We start from the raw sequence: 11108 nt of genomic DNA on the forward strand, positions 1-11108 counted from the left end.
ATGATTCATTCCCAACAAGGGAATAAGAAGGGCTTCTAGCCAATGAAAGCCAATTGAGCCAAAGGGGAAGAACGATGCGACACAAAATTCTCCCAAGGCTAACAACAATAACAACAACAAAAGAAATGAAAAAGAAAAGGGCTAGAAAGGTAAAAAAAAACTTTCTTCTGAACGCTATCGTCAAGATAATAAATGTTACAAGTGTGGAGAGAAAGGTCATGGTTTTTGGGCATGCCCCAAGAGAAATAAATGTAATGACCCTCCTAGAGCCACCATGGTGGAAGCTCTAAAAGACGAAGGCCATTGCAAAGGATCACCGCTCTCTTATGATTGGGAGAAAGTAAGAGAACATGTTGCTTTCATTTTTTTGATTGTGGCTCTACCCACAACTTCATTTCTATTGAGCTATCTACCAAGCTAAAAATTCATGACTTTGAGATGGGAGATGTGGTACAAGTTGATGGAGCTTTCGAAGGAACAAATGTCTCAATCACTCCATTGATCGGGAACCTAAGGCTCCATGTGCAAAGTCATGTTTATAAAGAATATTTCTTCATCTCTTTGCTCAAAGATGAAGATGATACCCTAGGGCACCATGGTTTGATTGTATGGCTGCCACTATGAAGTATCCTCAGAGAAAAATAATCTTTTCCTATCAAGCCAAGGATGTTGCACTTGATGTAAATAGTGCGGGCAACACTATACTCCTTGTACAGACTCAAACTTTGTACAAAGTGATGAAAAGCTCTCTTTTGTTCCTAATCAAGCTAAAAATGAAAGTAAAGAGGAGCTACACTTATGTATTTTTCTAAATCAATTTGAAGATGTGTTTATGTATTACATTATCAAGGAGTTACCTTGGGGAGTTCACTATGTATAAAACTACCATATCACGTGCGTTCAACGCATGTTTGTAAAACCCCTTATATGTGAATCCTTTTAGGAATATAATGTACCCATTTCTTTTAAAATCTGTAAAAAAAAAGATTAGATTTGAAAAAATAATATCCTTCTATATATATATTTCTGTAAGTTTTAGGAACTTTAAATACCCTTATGTTGAACTCACGTGATAGGTTACATTTTTTTTAGGTGACCTTCCCGAGGGAGCTATCTCCCAAAAGGGGACAAGATAATCATTCCATACAGTTTCTACCTGGTAGTTCACCTCTTAATAAGCCTCCTTATCAAGTCTTAGTGGCTCAACAAGAAGAGATTTTGAGGCAAGTGAAAGAGCTTGTGGAAAAAGAAATGGTCACGTCTAGTTCATCTCCATTTTGTTCACCCGCTCTATGAGTACAAAAGAAAGATGATTCTTATAGAATGTGTGTAGATTATCGGACGCTTAATTGGATAACCATATAGAATAGATTTCTTGTTCCAAGATAGAGTATCTATTCGATAAGCTACAAGGATCTATCTACTTTACTAGAATAGATCTCAAAAGTGGCGATCACCAGATAAGGATGCCTAAAGACATTCATAAGACAAACTTTTTGAAATTTTTTGGCCTATATGAATTCTTGGTACTCCCTTTTGGACTTACCAATGCACCAGCTACCTTTAATCAAATGATGAAAAGCCTCTTTAGACCTCATTAACAATTCACGAGAGTGTTTTTCTATGACATTATCATCTACTTGAAGATTATTGTGGAACATAAGCAGCATCTCAAGGTAGTATTTCAAGTTTTCAGAGACAATAAAATTTGCATGAACAAAAAGAAAAGTGATTTCTTCTTAAAAGAGATTCAGTATTTAGGTCATATTATCTCTCAAGCACGGATTCGAATGGACCCTAAAAAGTTGGAGGTAATAAAAGGATGGCCTATACCAATGAATATACAAAAATTGAGAAGCATTATAGGTAGATTCTTCATAGAAAAATTATTATTTATAGTGGCCCATTTATGATTTGACTAAAAAGAATAATGAATTTGTATGGACGACAAAAGAGAATGAAGCTTTTGAAAATTTAAAGGCAAAGCTTACCTCTCAACTCGTGTTGATATTACCAAACCTTTCAAAAAGTTTTTAATAAGTCTAATGTGATGCTTGTGGACAATGCCTTGGAGCTATTTTGCTTCAAGAAGGGCATGCCATAGCATACAAAAGTAGGAGACTTGATGACCAATAGAGGAATTTAGGAATATATTAAAAAGAACGGCTAGCTATCTTACATGCCCTAGATTCTTAGAAGCATTATCTCCTAGGCACTCCATTTACTTTGCAAACAGATCATTGAAGTCTTAAATACTTTTTGATGCAAAAAAATCAAGTGATAAGCAAATGAGGTGGGAAAACACTCTCATAGTTTAATTTTCATATTGCTCACATAACAGGTAAGCACAACCAAGTGGCTGATACACTTTCACAAAGGCCAAAATTGAATGTTGTATCAATAGCTACTCACAATGATCTGTCCTCTATGATAGTTGAGTACGCTACTGATGGATCGAGACTTCAAAGATGTAATGTCAGGTATTGCACAATGATCTGTCCTCTATGATAGTTGAGTACGCTACTGATGGATCGAGACTTCAAAGATGTAATGTCGGGTATTGCACTAGGGAAGAGGGAATTATATAGCAAGATGATTATCTTCTCTATGGGAATAGGCTTTGCATTACGCACAGTGTACGTGAAAAGGCTATATACGCAACTCATATTACAACTTATGCGAGGAATAGATGGATTTAAGATGATAATCTCAAGGGAGTAGAATATACTTTTATTGGCCAACATTGAAGGCAACCATACCACGCTGTGTTGCCAAATGCATTGCATGTCAAAAGAGAAAGTGGATAGAGGGAATCAACCTAGCTTTCTTCAACTATTGCCTATACCTGATTCCCCATGGGAAAGTATATCCATGGATTTCATATTTGGATTGTCAAAATCCATACATGGGAATATGGGAATATGGATAATAGTAGACCGGTTTAGCAAGCAAGTGCATTTCATACTGGTCAAGAAGACTATTAAAGCACACCATATGGAAACCCTCTTCATCTCACAGGTCTTTAAGTACCATGGTTTACCAACATCTATAGTGTTTGATAGAGATCCAAGAATAAGCAATAATTTTTGAAAGGGTCTCTTTGAGAATTTGGTTACTAAGTTGAATTTCTCCTTGGCCTATCACCCACAAATGGATGGCCAAAGTGAGATAGAAAATTCAACTATCATTAATCTAATTAAAGCCTATATGACAGAAATAGATTGAAGAGATTGATGGAAAAAGTAATTACCCTTAGTAGAGCATGCGTATAATAACACTGCCCATACTTTTGCAGGAAAACCACCTTTCAAAATAATTGAAGGAAGACCCAAGCTCCCATTGATATTCAAGACACTTGGGAATATAGTTTTTTTTAATGAGTATAGCACAGCTCTTCAAGAGTCTTTTCAAAAGATTAAAAAAGCTATATCCATCACCCAATAGAAGCAAAAGGCTGATTTTGATAAGCATAGATGAGCCTTGAACTTCAAAGAAAATGATTGGGTATTGCTCAAGTTTCCAAAAGAATACCTAAGGCACACTATGGGCAAGGGGTGCAAGGGCCCAACGGGTCACCATAAATATTATGCTACGATAGCAACAAGCTATTATGGTCCATTTCAAATTCTTAAGCCTTTTAATAAAATAGCTTATAAGTTAAGGTTACCAAGCACCTGGTTCATTCATAATGCATTTCATGTGAGCCTCTAGAAACCTTTATAAGAGCGAGCTACCCAAGGAACTAGTAATTGAAGAACCACCTCACTTTGAGGGTCAAGAAAATATTTTGGAGCCAGAGAGAATTATACAACATGAAGACAAGGTTTTAAGAAGTGTTAAGACTATTCGATGATATCTTATCAAATTCAAGAATTTTCCTTTTGAAGGTGCAAAGTGGATGCAAGACATCCAGCTAAAGGATGATGTAAACCTTATAAATACTTACAATGACTCTTGTCAAAGGTAAGAATCAGGTATGAAAAAGCATATTTTATAAAGAATCTTATCTTGTTTTAACTCTAAGATTTCTTTTACATGTTTATAAATTTGCAGAGTATGCATACCATGAATCAAGCTTGGAGTAGCTTAGTCTCTCAAGCATCTAGTAGACCTTGCCAATCTACAATGAAAGATGATTAAGGCTAAGTAAAGACATTTTTGTGACAACTAAGCCTTCCAAAAACCAAGTGGAGTTAGTCACCATTGTGGAAGAATGTCAACGAGTAAAAAGGGATCCTCTACCCACGACAAAAGGACTAGCTATGACTTTATTTTCCCTACCCCATAGTCAAGGGCAACTATGATTTCAAGGGAGAGGTAATTTCATGATGTTAATTTCTAACCTTATAAAAGTATAAGTTCCATTTTAATTTATTCACTTAAGTTTAGGCGGTGAGGTTACGTTGGATGAGCTTATACAACTCATTCATCTTAAGCGTTTCATGATCCAAGGGGAGATATATCTCTTCTTTGTTGCGTCCTTCACAAGCCTCGAGGATGAGGTTATGTTGGATGAGCTTATACAACTCATTCATCTTCAGTGTTTGATGATCTAAGGGGAGATATCTATCCTTTGCTACCTCCTTGACAACTTTCCATGTCACTAAAGCCTCGTCAATCCCTTGTTCCAGCATCCATCCTTCCGACAAAACTTGGCAGTTTTAGTAAGATTATAGTGAGCCAACATGGATTGGTTTTTTGGTATGGTGCATATCAACAAAAACTAGTCATTGAGGCATTCAATCCATGCTTCAACATCTTTAGAGATGCCACTCTCCTCTCCTGAGAATGATGACGCTTTCATTTACTCTAGTACAATCTTACACTTGTCATTCCATCATGGGCAAAACAAGATTCCATAGAGGTAAGAAAACATGCACTAGGTGGATAAAGTATTCACTTAAGTAGTTGAATTGATTCATTTAGGGAGAGGTGCATGATCAGTCCCTTTTACAAAACGAGGAGGGTTCTTATATATATCTAAGGCATAAATTTTTGATCTATCAGTAATCCATGCGAATCTAGGGTGGAAATTCCCATGACAAAGTAGTATAACCTTTGGAATAATTTCTGAAACATGGTTGTGACCCATGGACTTGTGAATGGTTACAATTTTTTGAAGTCTCAAAAATGTAGGAAGTACATAGTAGTGCACAACTCTATGTTTTTCTAGTATTTGGAATCTACACAAGTCTGCATCATAATAATGAAAAGTGTTTGTGAAAATATACTCCTGAGGGGAGGGACACGAAAAGAAAATGATGCCTTTGGAAGCCGATGATAGACAGGGTTTGATTAAGTTTTGAGATACACTTGTGCGTATCTTCGACAACCTTGTAGCACGGTGCTCAAATGCTTGTTTGAGCATCTCTTTGCTCATTTGAAGGCGAGAATCAACCTAGCCACAAAATATAAGAAGAGACTGCATATTTATTTTGTAAGTGTTACCTGTCTCTTTTAAACCTTAAGCTATGATACCACTTATAAGATACCTCCCAGTACCTCACAAGTCAAGGTGGGGAAAGTATCTCACGTGGTATTCCATCCCCATGCATGGAAGAGGCTCTCTATTCCTTCATATCTTAGGATTGAGAGAGCACAAGCTAGTCCTCCGATACTAGGATTCTACCTCTATCACAATTGTTTAAACTGCTCAAGGAAATCACCCGGCGTAGTCAAGCCCACCCTACCACCTACTTTATAGTGAGAAAAATGTAGTTTTGATTTTTCTAAACTACTAGAGGTTTGCACATGTGTAGGATACGACAATAGACACCTTAGGTGGGTTAGTTTTGACTCAAAAACATATTCCTTTACACTTTATGCAATGGAGACATTTGAAAGAGTTTAATTGTACCATAGATGTATATACAAAGCAAACCATAATTATCATTTAAAAAAAAAAAAACAAATTACAATCCTTCAATTGGCAATGCCAATTTAGCTTCCTTTGATGCATCGATTCATTCTCTTTTGGAGGAGTACACCATCCTTGCTACAAGGATTCATGGAATTGTGAGCCATCCTCTCGCACTCCATCACAAATTATCGATGAACCCCTACCTCTACCGTGCATCCTCATATAGGAGCCCTATTATCTACCTAGAATTTGAGTCCAATCCTAAGTAATTATCCCAATGCAATCCCCAAATTGACATTGGTTACCTTGTGGGATGAGGATATGCCCATAATTACCCCAATGTGCTATCTGGCATACAATTATCCCTTCTTGGCCCCATTCAAAGAAGGTTAGCACATATGTCATGAATATAAAGTCATAACCTTCTCAAAGTATCTTCCATTTTAATTTGGTCGCTTAAGTCTAGGGAAAACATAAAGAGAACAAATGAAATTGATAAAGTTCTAATAGACCAACAAGTCAAGGCTTGGGTCCAAAACGAAAGAAGGCCATAAAAGAGCACGGATAATTTCTAACTAGTTATCTCAGTCATAGGTACATGTCAAGGAAGGATAAATATATCCCAAAATGCCTTGGTCAAAGGTACAGGATAAAGGAGATGATCGACAACAATGATAGGTGTCTAAAAGAAGAAAGTGATTGTGCTAAGTTCAAGTCATTTGAAAAACTCTTTAGACTCCAAGTATTAAGTCTAAGAAGCGCTAGCCTTAGGGTAAAATTCTAACTTTCCACAAGTTCTCTAAATTTAGCAGGTCTAAACTTAGCAAGTTTTGGAAGCAGCTTGGCGGAACCTCGAAAGAATTGTGCTAAGGTTTTTCATAGGAGGTGAAAGTTTTAAAGCCCAAAGGATGAGTTTACTTTTATCAAAGGTTTTTCTAATTTAACAGGTCCTAAATTAGCAAATAGGCTATAGCCCTAGGTTAGCTTCATAAGACTTCAAGGTTTTGCAAAGGTCTTGCACCCAAGCTAATTAATAAAAGGGTAAGTTTATAGCTTGCTTGGCTAGGCCACATGTCCAAAATAGCAAGCAAAGGCTTTGATTGAACTTAACAAGTATGTGTGAGTGTGTGTGGTGTCTACACTTGCCAAGAAGGGTCCAAGAGAAAGGGAGGGTGATTCCTTTATGTAAAGAAAGCTAGGAAAAGTGTAGGATAATCATGAGTTTCATTAAGGTGTGTTCCCACCTCATGGGACAAGTGAAACATTATAATTGAAGAATAGTTGCACACTTGCACAAGCATATAAGAAGGGGCTCGTTGGTCTCTTTATCCTCTCACACACTCTCTCTCAAGTGCCCAAGTTGGCAAAGCAAGATCTCTCTCTCTCTCTCTCTCTCTCTCTCTCTCTCTCTCTCTCTCTCTCTCTCTCAAGCTCTAGAGACGAACTCAAGTGAATATGGTAAGCTCAAGTCATTCGAATAAATCTTTAGATTCTAAGTATGAATTTTGGGAAGCCTTAAGGTGAAATTCTTACCTGTCACAAATTTACTAAATTTACCATGTCTAAATTCAACAGGTTTTGCGAGTAGCTTGGTGGCACCTCCAAAGCATTGTGCTAAGGTTTCACACAAGAGGTGAAAGTTTTAAATCACAAAGGGTGAGTTTTACTTTTACCAAAGTTTATACTAATTTAGAAGGTCCTAAATTAGCAAGTAGACTGTAGCCTCAGGTCAGCTTCATAAACCTCCAAGGCTTGTGGAAAGGTCTTGCACCCAAGCGAATTAATAAAAAGTTAACTTTATGGTTTTTAATAAATGAAAGGAAAAAAAAACTAAGGTTGGATCATCCCTTCCCCATTTCATTAAGTTGACTCTAGTCTTTGTTGACTAAGCTTGGCTGGGCCATATGTCCAAAGTAGCCCACGCTTGCTTTCAGTAAACTTAACAAGTGTATGTGATGTCTACACTTTCTAAGAAGGTTCTAAGAGACGGGGAGGGTGAGTCCTTAATGCAAGGCAGTCTATGACAACTATAGGATAAGCATGTGTTGCATTTATGGGGTGTTCCCACCTCATTGGTCAAGTGTAAGCATTCTAATTGAAAACTAGTTCCACACTTGCACAAGCATATAAGGAGGGGATCACTGGGATTTTTCTCTCTTGTCCTCTCACACACTCTCTCAAGTGTCCAAGTTGGAAAATCAAGATCTCTCTCTCTCTCTCTCTCTCTCTCTCTCTCTCTCTCTCTCTCTCTCGCGTATGGGAGCTCTAGAGACACACTGTATACTCAAGCTCTTGGCTATGGATTCAAATCCAAGACACTAAAATATTATTCTTCTCCATCTCTACTATTCTATTACTAAGCTATGCTAAGACCTTGCTCATGAGCAAGCGTACATGAACTATCATTTCTCTTGCTTGAAAAATGCTCCTTTTTACCCCCATCTTCCTCTTTCCCCATAGTTCCTTTCTCCCTACTGGGATGTTCAGGGTTTGGGGAGGAGGGTGATACCATGGAATCTTGAATAACACCATCTTCTTGATGCAAGAATGACTCCACAAGAGCATACATGTATTTTCACAAATCTCGCATTTTAGAGGATTATAATGCAAGTTTTTTGAGAGGAGGGACCAGCTCCAAGAAAATGAAGTCTTCACATCAAGTTGTCAATATTGATTGGGTATTCTCTTTGAATTATGTGCATGTTTGTATTCTTTTTATGTCTGATTTTGTAAAGAAATCAGCTTGGCACAACCTATAATCTCCTTGATATCTTCCTCTTAAGGAAAACTCTTCTCTTTCATTGTTAAATTTCGTTGAGTCTAAAAGTAAGTACTAGATTCTCTGACACTAGAAATCTGGAGCTATTACAAATTCAAAATAAAAAACATCCAGCAATCACTATTGCCAAAATCTTGTAAATATAACATTACCAAGTACTTGATTTTTAGCCCCATCATCGCGATGCAAGCATTATAAAAAATTTTCAAAATAAAAGTTACCAAAATTAGAGAATAACCAAATGGGAAAGATGTGATACCGTGGCATGTAGGCATCATTTTGCAGTCCCCTTTCTTGGTGGCCTACGTGCATGCTAAAAGGAAGTGGATCTTACTTACATTATAATGAGGAGGCATTTTTTATGTCAATAAATCCATAGTTTCTAGGAGATCCAAGAGCTCTCCAAGAGGAGGAGCCTGAATTTTAGCCATTTTTTCAAAGTTTTCCTGTAAGATTGGTGTGGTTCATCCACATCGTTGATCGTGACCTCGACCATATGGCATTGTTAAATTCTTGACAATGGAGGTGAGAGTTTGAGAAATTATGCTATCACTTGATCGTAAGGGAAATGAGGACTATAACGCCGTTTATAATGAGAAATAGGGATATATATATACATTTCGCAGTCCCCTTTCTTGGTGGCCTACGTGCATGCTAAAAGGAAGTGGATCTTACTTACATTATAATGAGGAGGCATTTTTTATGTCAATAAATCCATAGTTTCTAGGAGATCCAAGAGCTCTCCAAGAGGAGGAGCCTGAATTTTAGCCATTTTTTCAAAGTTTTCCTGTAAGATTGGTGTGGTTCATCCACATCGTTGATCGTGACCTCGTCCATATGGCATTGTTAAATTCTTGACAATGGAGGTGAGAGTTTGAGAAATTATGCTATCACTTGATCGTAAGGGAAATGAGGACTATAACGCCGTTTATAATGAGAAATAGGGATATATATATATATATATATATGGAGCCCTAACTTGAGTACGCTAGATATAATGTAATCAAGTTTTAGGGATAATAGGTATTTAAGTAGGGGGAAGGGGAGAGAGAATGCTTGAATACCCTTGAGATTCGGGCATGTTTAGAGAGAGAGAGAGAGGGGGGGGGGGGGGGGGGGGGGGGGGGTAGTGATGGTGGAGGATGGTTTTTGCCAATATTTAAAGCTCTTCACATGCCCTAAATGCAAGGAGGAAACCTCTTTTTTAATGGAAAAAGGGGGGATTAAGGAGCTCCTTCTCCGCTTGTGGCAAAAGGGTGTGAACATAGAATCATTGTTCCCTCCCACATGCGAGAGAAAAGAGTGGACTTAAGCCAAATTAGGGAGAGTTTGAGATCGAGTAAACATGAAAAGATTGTTGAAAGATAATGAAGAAAGGGGATGTTGATCCATTCATTTTAAAATATATATTGTATGTGACATGCTGGTTTGCATCGCATTGTAAATTGGATGGTTAGTGATAGAAGTTAGCCCTAGAAAAGGAAGTCACAAAAATGAAGATTCATGTATCTTGGACTCAAGACAAAGTCAAAGGATCGATCCCAAAAGACGTTGAGGATCTATGTGGTAAGTCTTGAACCCAAGCCTTGAAAGTGTAGAGGGGGAACTAGGGTAACCAACCTACTGCACTTATATGATTATATATATATATGTATACATATATATATATATATATATATATATATATATATATACATATATATATATATATATATATACATATATATATATATATATATACATATATACATATATATATATATATACATACATATATATATATATATATATATATATATATATATACATATATATATATATGTATATACATACATAATTATGCTATCACACTTGTATGATTTTATTTTTATTTTTTTCCCTTATTTATTTCTTTATATACATATATACACACATATATATAGTTATTCTATCTTTTTTATTGGTAGGATTAATAGGGACGGAGAAACAAGCTTATGTGTTTTATATATATACTTATTTTGATGTAAACATATATGGGTGGAAGCATGAGAGGATGGAAGAAAAGGTTATTTTTGGGGCATGGCTAAATTTGGGGAGTGTAAAAGCTCTCTATAAACTCGAGAAGTTAAATATTTCAAACAAGTTCTTTTTTAACGGACATCTAACATCCCCCCTTTCCCCCACCTCTCTCTCTCTCTCTGTGTGTGTGTGTGTGTGTGTGTGTGTGTGTGTGTGTCTCCCTCCCCCTCTCTCTCCCCCCTCCCCCCCTCTCTCTCATTGTCTTTCTCTCTATCATGCAAGAATCGAGAGGCATTAGGAAAAGTTTGGACTCAAAAATGGGCCTTGTAAGAATTGTTGATGTGGCATAGCTTTCAAAAAGTGGGGATCGGTAAATTTTTTGCAAATAAGATCCAAAATTGTCGGAGGTTGGATATTTAGAATCTACTCTTCAAATGCTATCTATTGATATATAGCATGCATGTATCGGAC

This window comes from Adiantum capillus-veneris, chromosome 23 (assembly GCF_014529385.1).
Source record: "Adiantum capillus-veneris isolate H3 chromosome 23, ASM1452938v2, whole genome shotgun sequence".
Classification (NCBI taxonomy): Eukaryota; Viridiplantae; Streptophyta; class Polypodiopsida; order Polypodiales; family Pteridaceae; genus Adiantum; species Adiantum capillus-veneris.